This window comes from Triplophysa rosa, linkage group LG16, assembly GCF_024868665.1.
Source record: "Triplophysa rosa linkage group LG16, Trosa_1v2, whole genome shotgun sequence".
Lineage (NCBI taxonomy): Eukaryota > Metazoa > Chordata > Actinopteri > Cypriniformes > Nemacheilidae > Triplophysa > Triplophysa rosa.
In genome coordinates this window covers 1,750,663-1,763,342 of record NC_079905.1, presented here as the reverse complement: position 1 = coordinate 1,763,342, position 12,680 = coordinate 1,750,663, and positions in this window count along the sequence as shown.

Sequence of the window (12,680 nt, the reverse complement as noted above, 5' to 3'; positions counted from 1 at the left end):
GTTAGGTTGGTTTATTATGTTCAAATGTGATGGATTTACAGTGAAATAATCCACGCTGGAAGTATCCGGCTGCAAAATGAATGGAGAGATGTGTTGTGAGAAGACAGTCAAGAGGTGACCACAAACCCTTCAGCAAACACCAACACCATGACACCTCCAGCAGCATGAGGAATCCCCCAGCATGCACCTCACATATAGCATCGCACACGCTCGCCCCCTCCCTCCTCTTCCTCTTCATGAGCTGCAGCTCTCAGATGAGCTGTCATTAAGATTCGAGCCTCAGTTAGGTGTTAAACCACACAACTTTCCCTCTCTCTCTCTCTCTCTGTCAATTCATTCCTCTATTAATATCGACGTGAGTGGCAGGCTAAAGATCATCATGGACAGATGTCAAAACTATTGTTATATTCTACAAAAGCAAAGCGCTCCGTTGCAGTGGAAATGACAGAGCTAAACTTCACAGAAACAAGCTCAGTATTAAAAGTGATCGGCGTTTATTCGTTTTGCTCTGAATAGACATGTCCACACTTCAACTTTAGTGACCACTACATTCAATCCCTACATGTTAAATTCACATTTAGTGTGTTTACAAACCACGCAACATTATAATGAAAATAACTACTGGATTTGTCAACCATTTCTGTTCAAGGCCTTTGGGTTATTTTAAAACGCATTTCTAATTATTTGTGATTAAATAGAGAATTTTATCACATTGTTTTATAAAGACCGCACTCACCACAGATATTTCTAGCTGATAATACACTTTAGAAGTGAACATAACTAAAAATAATTCACTCTAATAAAGCCGACGTGAGCGTGTTTGTGTGTGTGTCTGTGTGAGAGCATGTGTGCGTGTGTGTGTGAGAGAGAAAGTGTCTGCCTGTCACAACAAAAGAGAAAACAATCAATCTGCCCTGACCTGATGCTTCCAATATATGTTCATAACATTATATTATTATAGCCCTTTATTCTGCTACTTACATCTATATTTTGCTTTTGTAATCTTTGTTTAAACTATACTCTATTTCTGTTTTATATATTTACATTTCTTATAAACCACTTTAAGTTGCACTACATTCAGTGGCGCCCCCAGGATTTTTTTTATGGGGTGGCACAAAGGGTCCAGTACAAATCTTAGGGTGGCACATTTAAAAAAATGTATTATGCCTGAATCTAATGGTTAAGAGTTTTGGCATTGCCATTAATACTACTGGGATCATATAAAGTTATTACTAGTCTTACGATTTAATTTCTAATTTAATTTACTAATATTTCAGTGTTTGATCGATACATGCTAATTCGCTAACCGTTCTACATATATTTGACTAAAAATATATGATAGTAATAGATGCCAAAAACTGCAAATCCAACTATTTAAAGATCAGCTGATGGAGTAATGTATTAACCAAACATGTATAGTGATCGATCAAAATGCGAGTATGAGCAGCAGAAAAATTCAAATCCAACGCCTTAGCGACTATCTTAATCTCAATTAGCCAACCCGTATTAGAGTTTGATACAATAAGTTTTAGTGATGCACGATATTGGATTTTTGCCGATATCCGATATGCCGATAATTTCCACCTCAATTAAGCCGATAGCTGATGCCGATACCGATATATGCTGTCTATCCACCGGGCGTTTTTTCAACCAAGGTGCTTTGGTCGCAATTATAAGCTGCATGGGAAAAAAATAAGCGCCCAGGCACTGAGCCTGTGGAAAAAAACAAGGGGGCATAGCCCGGTCACTTCAGTGACTGTGCCTTTTCACATTTTAAAATTATGATAACCAAAATAATTTTAAAACATTTGGAAAATGAATTTGGTGAATATTAATTAAAGAAGCAACAAGAGCATAGGTGTCTTTGAAATGGAGACTACAAAACGGCAGTGTGCAGAGACGAAAGTCACAGAGCGGCGCGTTGCATATTATGCTCGCTGTAGCACTCACAAACATGCAAACTGACGCATGCGCATATTAATCAACACAGCTTCCTATCGGCTAGGCATATCGGCGTTATTTTCTTTATCGGGCCGATGCCGATAATTAATTTATAAGCCATTATCTGCCGATAATATCGGCGTGCCGATAATATCGTGCATCCCTAATAAGTTTTATCATACAATAAACCACGTTTTACTTACTATTTGTGAGTTTCGTCTCCAACCCTCTACCCCTTTCATGCGTGCTGACTGAACAGGAGCAAACATGACGTCACGAACGTGGTACTGCGGCTGCCGTGTGCATATTAGTCGGTTTCGCAGGTTAAACGAGAGAGGAGGGGTTGAGATCGTATTCTACATAACACATTATACAAGTTATTTTTTTTACATAGTGCTTCGATAATGTACATTTTAAGTAATAAATATTAATACTATTATTCTAATATAAATATATATATATATTTAAAAAATCTCATTCTGGTTGGGGGACTTTTTGGGGGGGGGGCGCGGGGCGCCACTGACTACATTCATCACCCTTTATTTTATTTTATTTCTATAATTATCTTCCTTTTTGTTGGTTACATATTTGCACTATTTGTACGCAGCCCAGCTGTAAATGCTTTGGCAATACGAATGTACATTTTGTCATGCCAATAAAGCACACTTACATTGAAAATTGAAATTGAAAGTATGTGTGTCTATGTAAGTGTGTGTGTCTATGCAAGTCTGCGTGTGTGTCTATGTAAGAGTGTGTATACAGTATGTATGTGTCTTAGTGTGTGAGAGCATGTGTGCATGTGAATGTATGTGTATGCGTGTGTGTGTCTATGTAAGAGTGTGTATATGTATGTGTCTTAGTGTGTGAGAGCATGTGAATGTATGTGTGTGTCTGAGAGAGAGAGAATGTGTCTCTACGCAAGTCTGCGTGTGTGTCTATGTAAGAGTGTGTATATGTACGTGTCTTAGTGTGTGAGAGCATGTGTGCATGTGAATGTATGTGCGCGTGAGAGAGAGAGTATGTGTGTCTATGTAAGTTTGTGTGTGTGTGTGTGTGTGTGTGTGCGTGTGTGCGTGTGTGTGTGTGTGTGTCTATGTGAACATATCTATTTAAGTGTGTTTATGTACGTGCGTCTCTATATATGTGTGTGTGTGTGTGTGTGTGTGTGTGTGTGTGTGTGTGTGTGTGTGTGTGTGTGTGTGTGTGTGTGTGTGTGTGTGTGTGTGTGTGTGTGTGTGCGTGTTTGTTTGCGCGCGCGCGTGGTTGTGTGTGTGTGTGTGTGTGTGTGTGTGTGTGCGTGTGTGTGTGTGTGTGTGTGTGTGTGTGTGTGTGTTTGAATGAGAGTGTGTCTTTATTTAAGTGTGTCTCTTTGTAAGAGTGCCTGTGAGAGTGTTTATGTCTATGTTAGTGTGTGCATGTTTATGTACGTTTGTTAGAGAGTATGTCTCTATGTCTGTATGAGAGAGTGTACATCTCTTTGTAAGCGTGTGTTTGTGTATGTGATAATGTGTATCTCTATGTAAGTGTGTACATCTTTTTGTAAGTGTGTATGAGAGTGTATCTCTATGTTTGTGTGTTTGCATCTCTATGTACGTGTGTGTTGAAATGGCAGATCAGATCAGGAGGTGATAATGAGCTTCAGTCATAGTGAGTGAGTGAGTGAGCGAGCGAGCGAGTTCTGTCACTCATTCTGCCCGTCACCAGATCTGAACGGCCAAATGAGAAAGATCAAGCGGCTGTTGTGAGCAGACGGGCACCCAGACCGCACTGATGTCACATCCTGTGGCCCCCGGCCCTGTCATATGACTCAAACCCCCTACTGAGGGCCCAAGAGGTCCCACAGTATGGACAAACACCAAAATGCAAACTGCATTCACACGAACATGCAAATACATGTGCATGCACACAACTAACATCCATTTAACAAGAAACAATCACAAAAACTGCACACAAAACAATTCACACACATTACACCCAAACGTATAACTATAAGTGAAACAAAATGTTTCAAACACCCTCACTGTAATAAAATTGTATGTTATAAAAAGGCATCGTATAACTTAATTTATTATTTTTTATTGATTATTTATTCCTTTAAAAAATGGAATCAAAGAATTCTTGTAGTTCATTATGTGTGATAATACAGAATATACATCACTAATGAATCAACAACTCGATTTGAGACAAGCGAACAAAACCCAAACACATTTACACAGGTGAACACAACACACGTGCACTTTGTAAATGCTTCCGTGACCCAGTTCAAGCACAGATTTATTTAACATGTCTGCTGCATTTAACATGACTTGAATAAAAGTTTTGACGTTTACCTTCTGCCTCCGGTTCCAAATAAAAGAATCGAGAAGCTCGTGAACTCCGCCATCATCCCCGCTCTGAATGTCATGAGAAAAAACAAATGCATTCTGTTAGAATAAAAACATGGGTCGTACACAGGCGACAGAGCTTGTAAGTGATGTCCTGTGACAACTGATAAATCTTTGATAATTATATTTTTGTATAAATGGCCGGTCCTTTTTTATTTGATATAGTGTCAGTGCTGGTGTCACGAGTTCGTACACACGGTGATAATTGTATTGCTAGAATGCATGAAGGCAAACATAACATGACATGAGTCTAGAAACTTTAACTCAAAGTGTGTGTCCATCATTTACACAAACTCAAGTCATTTTATAGATACAGTAGAAAAGAATCATTCGAGATCTGTTACGCATATAATTGTGTATTTCTCTCTCTCTCTCTCTCAAGTGCGCAGAAGAAATCGGCGCTCATTATGGACTCTGGAGATGTGTCTATTCATTAGCTTCAAAAGGGTGTCATGCACATGAATTATGCTAACAGGATCTAATTAGCAGATGCAAATGAGGTTAGTCAAAATTGTAGAGAAAAGACAGAAGAAAAGCTCCATGGGATAGTTGGAGCGCCATGGCTCACGACCGCCCCCACGCTGGGCACCAAATGTGATGGTTCGCCCCTGCTGCTCTCCCTTACAGGAGACAGGACCGAACCATAAACATGGACGGAGGGGAGCGAGCGCAAACTCTTCGTAAGTCCTCTGCCCGAGGCCGCCGGCGGACGTTTTCCTGTCCCGGAGCAGCCGCGCCTCCCGGAACATTTCGCAGCGGCTGATGGAACTCCGGAATCCGGATGCGAGAGAACTCACCAATGGCAGCCGCCCACCAGCGCCTGCCATTATGACATCAGTGGGCCCGGCTCCAGGCTGCTGGCACGGGACCGGAGAGCTGCTTGCCTTCTGGCCTGCCCAGGATGGGTGCGGGCTGGCGACGGGGCCAGGGTCAAAACCCTCTCCGGCCGAGAGTGAAGTTACGCTGACATGGAGGTCGGGGGACCAGAGGGGGGGGGTCGCGTTTGACCCCCGGTTGGGAACGTTGCGGAACGGAACGAGCGCGGTGACCGTAGATAAACGCACGCGGCGAGGAGAGCGAGACCGCGGCTACCCTTCCTGTGACCGACAGGGCCGAGAAAGCATGCCAGGGTGTGTGCGCGCGCGTGTGTGGCCGTCATCGTTGAGTGAGCGCGGCGTGTGTGTGCTGTGCCAGGTTACCACATGAAGGTGAAATCAGTAATGCAGCGCACACACACACTGGACAAATAATCTCAGTGAGAGCTCAGGTCTGTTGTGGATGAGTAAAAACTGCAACTTTAGCACAATGACATCATTACGACAACACTATAAAAAAAATAAACTCAATTGAATGACACCACAAACCACATGACATGACAATACAAATACAACAAAACGCTATCTAATCTGTTAAAACCCCAACAAACCTTTACATCAATATTTCCATCCCCAAATCCAACTATTTCAACAAAAAAACTCATTGCATCATCATAATTCTTTCCACAACTGTTCTTAATGTCATTTTATTTTTGGACTATTTTTATTTAATTTTTTATGAAAGTGAACCAACAGCTCTGATAAATCCATCGCTTGTTTGGTCTTTAAAAACTAAAAATTACTGTTTTGCATTTCATGCAATTTTATGATTCTTACATGTTCCATTGTTGAACTATATTGTGGTTTTGATGCAATGCACAACATTCATTTTAGCCTAGTTCACCTAAAAATTAAAATTCTTCTATCATTTATTCACCTGTGTGTCATTTCGAACCGGTGTGAGTTTCTTTACATTACTTTACATTTATTCATTTGGCAGACGCTTTTATCCAAAGTGACTTACAAGTAGGACGGAGAGCATATAAACATTTTGTCAACATGCTAAACAGTACCGTTAGTTTACAAGGCCATGCTTCTAGGAGGATTAAAGCTGGAGTAAGCAAAGGAGAGAATGAACAACAACAAAACATTTTTCTTTCTACTTCAGAACACAAAAGAAGATATTTTGAAGAATGTTGATAATCAAACAACACTGAACCCTATTGACTTCCATTGTATGAACACAAAACCACAGAGACATTTCTCAAAATATCTTCTTTTGTGGTCCAATGAAGATAGAGTCGTATACAGATTAACAAACACATGAGAGAGAATGAATAATGACAGAATTTGTATTTCTAGGTGAACTGCCCCTTTAAATAGACGCATTCATCAGTAACACACATGCAGGTTAACTTGACTTGTGGTGTTTGCAGATGCAGTCATGATGTGATGTGATGTGGGTGGGTGTCAGGGAGTTCCTCTGGGGTCACTAAAGGGCTCTGAATTGTTGCTTGAGTGTTGTGGGTGATTGCTAACTGATTAAAAGATTACAAAGTAAAAAGGATTACAGTAACTTTGAACAGAAACATGAGATATTGCAATAGTCAAGATCAACAATAAACAATACCTACATCATTCATACTCATCTCTACATATACACATACAAGCGCTGCCACCATGTTTCTTCAATGCTACTAGGGGTGTCACAATATACAGATACTGTCAATAACCGCCGTATAAAAAAGCCAGTTTTCGATATTGTGTTAATTCTACACATATCGTAATATTGTAAACTATTCGGCTCCCGTTCAAAGGTGAGCCCTAAGAGTCACAAAGTCTCTGCCTCTATACACCAAATAACAGAAATAAAATCTAAATAAACCAAATGAAAAATGAATTTCACTGATGGCTTTGCTTCTTGTTTTAAACATCTCAATAAATACCGTGGTAATATTGTTACCGTGAATTCTTTTGGCCACAATAACCGTGTGGTGAAACTCTAATGTTGTGACAGCCCTAACTGCTACAAAGAATGATGTAAATAAAAGTTAATCAACGTAAACAATTGGTAGTTTATATCTAACAAATCACCAGCAGTAACGTCAGGCTTTATTTTGTATAGGTAAGAACTGCAGAGCATCAAAACCACAAAAGATCATCACAAAGACTAGAAAAGTAAACATGTCCTGTTTCAGGGAATGAGTCACTCGTTGGGTGGTGATTTCTGGTCACCCACACACCTCCAAAACTCACCACCACAGGTGAACCCACCCGCACACATCACTTGACATAAATGTCTTCTAACCATGGGTGCTTACCCTGCACCGCTGTACCTGCTCGAGCAAACACACACAACATGGCACACGCACGCACCTGCATTCCTTTTTCCACTTCTCGATTCAAACTGAGGTACGGTGAATGTAAATACTAAAACAACATTTAAACCGAGTAATAATGTGTGCACCCTCTAGTGTAGAAGCAGCACAATGCTAGTTCACAATCACTTTCGGTGATGTTACATCATACGTTCATCATTTATAAATCACTGAATGCACTTTACATTCTCAGGTCGCACCTGCAACGCACCTGTTATTCCTGTACAGCATGTTTTACAGCAGCAGGAAGAATCCACCAAACTCCGTTCACAAAGCCAGAGCGAAGCCATCAATCCCACAATCCACCTCGAGAAAGAGCTCAATGCTCACAACATGCAAACAGACATTTTTTCTTCCTTTGTTGCATGAAGCAGATGAATGTAACATTTTCAATTTCCTCAGACCGCTGTTGATACTTTCACTGCAATCCCACAATCCATCATGAGAGCGTAACGCGGCCTCCATAGAAATGAATTCAGACCCTTGCTCAAACACGTCAGTGGAAATGCGCTGTTATTGCATGCAGAACATCGTCCCTTAAAAACACTTCAACATTCTCAATTATAAACACAGGCCGCAATTGATCATGTTTTCACTCTCATGTCATGTCAAACCTGTGTGAGGTTTCTTTCTTCTGCAGAACACAAAAGAAGATATTTTGAAGAACGTAGATAACCAGACAACATTTTCCCCTGTTGACTTTTATTGTATGAACACAAAACCACTGAGACATTTCTCAAAATATCTTCTTTTGTGTTCCACTAAGATACAGTCGCATACAGGTTTTCAACAAAACGAGGACGAATAAATCTAAGTCTAAGTTTTATTTTTGGGTGAACTATCACTTTAAGGAGAGGGCTGTTTGCTGAACCTTAAAATCTGCAAAACATCATCAAAGGGCCTTTATTTTTATAAGAGGTGTGTGGGTGTGTTTGGGCACTTGAGAGAAGCCTTTGTGATTCTGATGGCTGGCGTCTGGGACGGGCCCTCTTGGCAAAACTCGGCACGTCTTAATGCATCTGTGATGAATAAGAATCAGTCCTGTGCAGCAGAAGCATCAATCAGCTCAGAATCACACCTTCAGGCCTCCGCCCGCGCGAGGGGGAGTCCTCCATGAGGTCAGCAAGCGTCTAAACCTGAGAGTGGGAGGTGTAAAGACAAACGGGCAACAAAAAAGAAAGAGATGCACAGAGACAGAGAGAGAGAGATGAGACATGGGGTGGGTGGGTTACTGTGGGCTGCACTGAACACCACAAATCTGTGCTTTCATTTTCGCTCTCAGTGTTCACACACACACACTCATAACTTCTGATGCACATACATGAACATATAAACACACACATGCTACATTTACAGAATGGTATTTGTCAGCTGCCGCTGATGCAAAGAAATGTTCCTTCCTGAAATGTTGAAATGTGTTTTTGAGTCTTACCATGGTAAATATTAACAAGGAATATTGTAGCATACATTAACAAAGTGTAGTATTTAATTTTATATACCACAGTATACTACAGTAAACATTAAAGTATACTACGGTATTTACTACAGCTTATCAACTTACTACAGTAATACTACAGAATGCTATAATATACATTCACAAAGTGTAGTATTTACTTTAATATTTACTGTAGTATACTGTGGTATATTAAAGTTTACTACAGTATTTACTACGGTTGGTCAACTCACTGTGCTGTAGTTAATACTAAAGAATACTATTGTATACATTCACAAAGTGTAGTATTTACTTTAATATACCACAGTACACTGCAGCTTACTACAGTAAATATTCAAGTATACTACGGTATTTACTACAGTTTATCGACTTACTACAGTAATACTACAGAATGCTATAGTATACATTCACAAAGTGTAGTATTTACTTTAATATTTACTGTAGTAAGCTGTAGTGTACTCTGGTATATTGAAGTATACTACAGTATTTACTACAGTTGGTCAACTTGCTGTACTACAGAAAATACTACAGACTATTATAGTATACATTCACAAAGTGTAGTATTTACTTCAATACACCACAGTATACTGCAGTTTACTATAGTAAATATTAAAGGATTTTTCTTTACTTTATTTTTCTTTTCTTTACTATAGTAAATATTACTGAACAATATTAATAAATATGGATGAAGTCAATACATTCTTTCTATGTCTAGTTATCTATTTATCATATACATTTGTAAAAAAAAGAAAAGAAAAATTTGTCCTGTCTGACCCACCTACATTATAATGTTTTGGATAATCCCAGTGTCTCTCTAATACTCTTGGCTGTTGGTACATGTGTGTGTAAATACCTGTTTGTCTCTCTCTCTATGTGCACGGGAGAACACACGTGTGTGTGTGTGTGTATTGCTGTGCGTTTAAAAACACGTGCGGTTTGTGGATAAAGGAGAATCTGGGGGTTGCTACACAACAGATTTGTATTGGAGGAAAAAAAGAATATTAACACCAGGTCTGAGTCCAAACTGGGCCGGCTGTTTCTAGACTGAGAGGTCCAAATTCCTCCAAGCCAAGACCTCTCTCTCTCTCTCTCGCTCTCGCTCTCTCTCAGGCAGAATGTTCAGGGGGATCTGGACTCCCGTCATGGCTAACCTAGAAGCACAGAAGGAAATACAAACACCCAACAGACGATCCACAGAAACACACTCCTGTCATGTGCTGATGGAATTTCCCCGCAGCAGCTGATCTGAGAACAGTTTGGAGGTTTCTGGTGCTTGTGGGTCAACGATGAGTTTAGAGGCCTTTTTAAATTCTTCTAAAACAATCTGGGAAATCTGAAGCGGAATGTGTCGAGTTTTTATGAGCTTTCCATTTCAAATGATTCTATTATTTCAAGAGTGTAATGATGGTGATGTTGAATTACTTCACTGAAACTTTAAACATGAAGCAGCGTCACACACTGATGAGAATCTCAGGGATGCAGGTGATGCCTCTGTGTGTTGTGTTGTGTTGTATTGTGTTGTTTTGGGGGGGTGGGTCTGTTTATCAGGAGAGCCTGCTGTCATCAGGCCTGTTGGGTGTGTATTACTGGCTGCTGGAGACCCATCTGATGAGCGTCTGATACTGATCTGAGTCCAGTCGACAGGCGGCCCGTCCAGACTGTTTTACACCATTTCAGATAAATACACAGACCTCTTCTGGCCTGCACCTTCAATATTGAGCCTCCTCATCAAAGATCAGTACTCTGCCAAGTAAAACAGGCCTGCAACAAAGAGCTGTAGAAATGAACGTGATGCACAATATAAACATTTACACGGATAATCCATAACTATTTTATGTTCATGGCAAAGTATGTGGTACGTTATATATTTTGCACGTAAAACTGCATTTGGGAAGATGAATGAATGCAGCAAGTGTGTTAAAATAACATCTTGCATCTGTTTAAACGATGAAATGGTGAGACGTTGATTTTGTATCTAGAGAATGAAAGTGGATGACAGACAGACAAACAGATAGACAGGGTCATGAGATTTCTCTTGCTCTCTCTGTGAGGTCAAATTTAAAGCACTAAACATGTCAACATAAGCAGCGTATGCCTGAGTAAACTGAAAGTGTGTGTGTGTTGTGTGTCTTTCGTAGAGGAAGGTGTAAAAACCTCTGACTCACAGAGACGTCTGCACGCGGCTGCTCCTGCGCTGAACTGCAGCGGAAAACTGCGTCTGCTCGCCGTCCTGAAGAAACAGAGAGACCAAATGCAGTTTGTGAGTCAGAGTAGAAGAAGTGATAAAAGCCCTGCTTGTTCCAGAGTAACACACTCGTGGGCCGTCGGCGGCCGACGCGCAGGAGTCACCGCGTGAACTCTCTAAAGTGCACAGGCGACCCGTCCACCACACACACACACACACACACACACACACGCACGCACGCACGCACACACACACACACACACGCACGCACGCACGCACGCACGCACGCACGCACGCACGCACACACACACACACACACACAGGGATAACATTAAATACACTGCCAATTAGCACATTATTCTCAAAGAAACACACACATTTTAGTCTTGACAATATTATAAGAATAAGCTTCTGTTACGGCTGGATTACCAACAACACTCGCAGAAGCGTAAAGTATACCACCGGACCACACTGCACGCTTTACTGTATCCCACAATGCAATGCACCAGACTCGACCTTTCATTTTCAGTGTGACACGTGATATATTAATGCGGCTAAACAAAATGCAACATTTTAGTGTTTGCTACTCAAAAATGTGGAATAATTATGCTGAATAACCAATCACAAACAAGATCACTTGAATCTCTCGTTTTGAGTCTCAAGGTTCAGAGATCTTTGATCTCCTCTAGAGATCTCAAGCATTCTCAGTATGAACTCAAACAATTCTCAACACATTCATCAGATTTGACAGCTCTGTCATTTTCTTTTATGTCAGCCATTGTATTTTTATTTCTCCAAAGGAATTAAGCATCTGAGACAAAGTTTATACTTAAAAAAACTAAGTGAAAATCTATTTTAATGTATGATTTTAAAGCAACAGTACTAGAAAAAAATACAGCGTAATCAACGTAGTTTTTCATTAAACAGTAAGCTTTCGATTTTATACTACTAACACAACCAGAAACACACACACACACACACACACACACACATCTTCCAGGGTCTTCTTACCAAACATGTACTGTGTCTCTGGTCCACGCTGTCAAACTTTTAGCACCTGCCATCCTACAGCCCCGGTCGATGGCTCCGCCATTCTGCGAGGAGATATCGGAGACGAGAAATGGGTCACCGGCAGGCCATGATCAGACCCTGCCCGGGGTCAGTCAGAGGTCAAGAACTAACCCGAATCAGATAAAGATCAGCGTAGCATCTTCACAAAGCCAGAAACATCACACATACACAGCTCATGTCTGAGGTTATTTACGAGCATTATGCAGAAAGAGTCACCCGTGTGTTTCGTCATGTTATTATATGTGGTGTGAGGGTCTGGTTCCCCTGACTGAGTACAGCACACACATCAGATTGAAGTCACTGCATTGACACGTTCAAACCCACAGAATGTTCAATCTGCATTTGCGCATACGGCTGCTGCCGCGCATGTCTAATCCACCCGCCTTATTGTTTTTCCTTCACAAACACAATCCGTATTAAATCAAACATGGTTTGGATTGAACACTATACTTC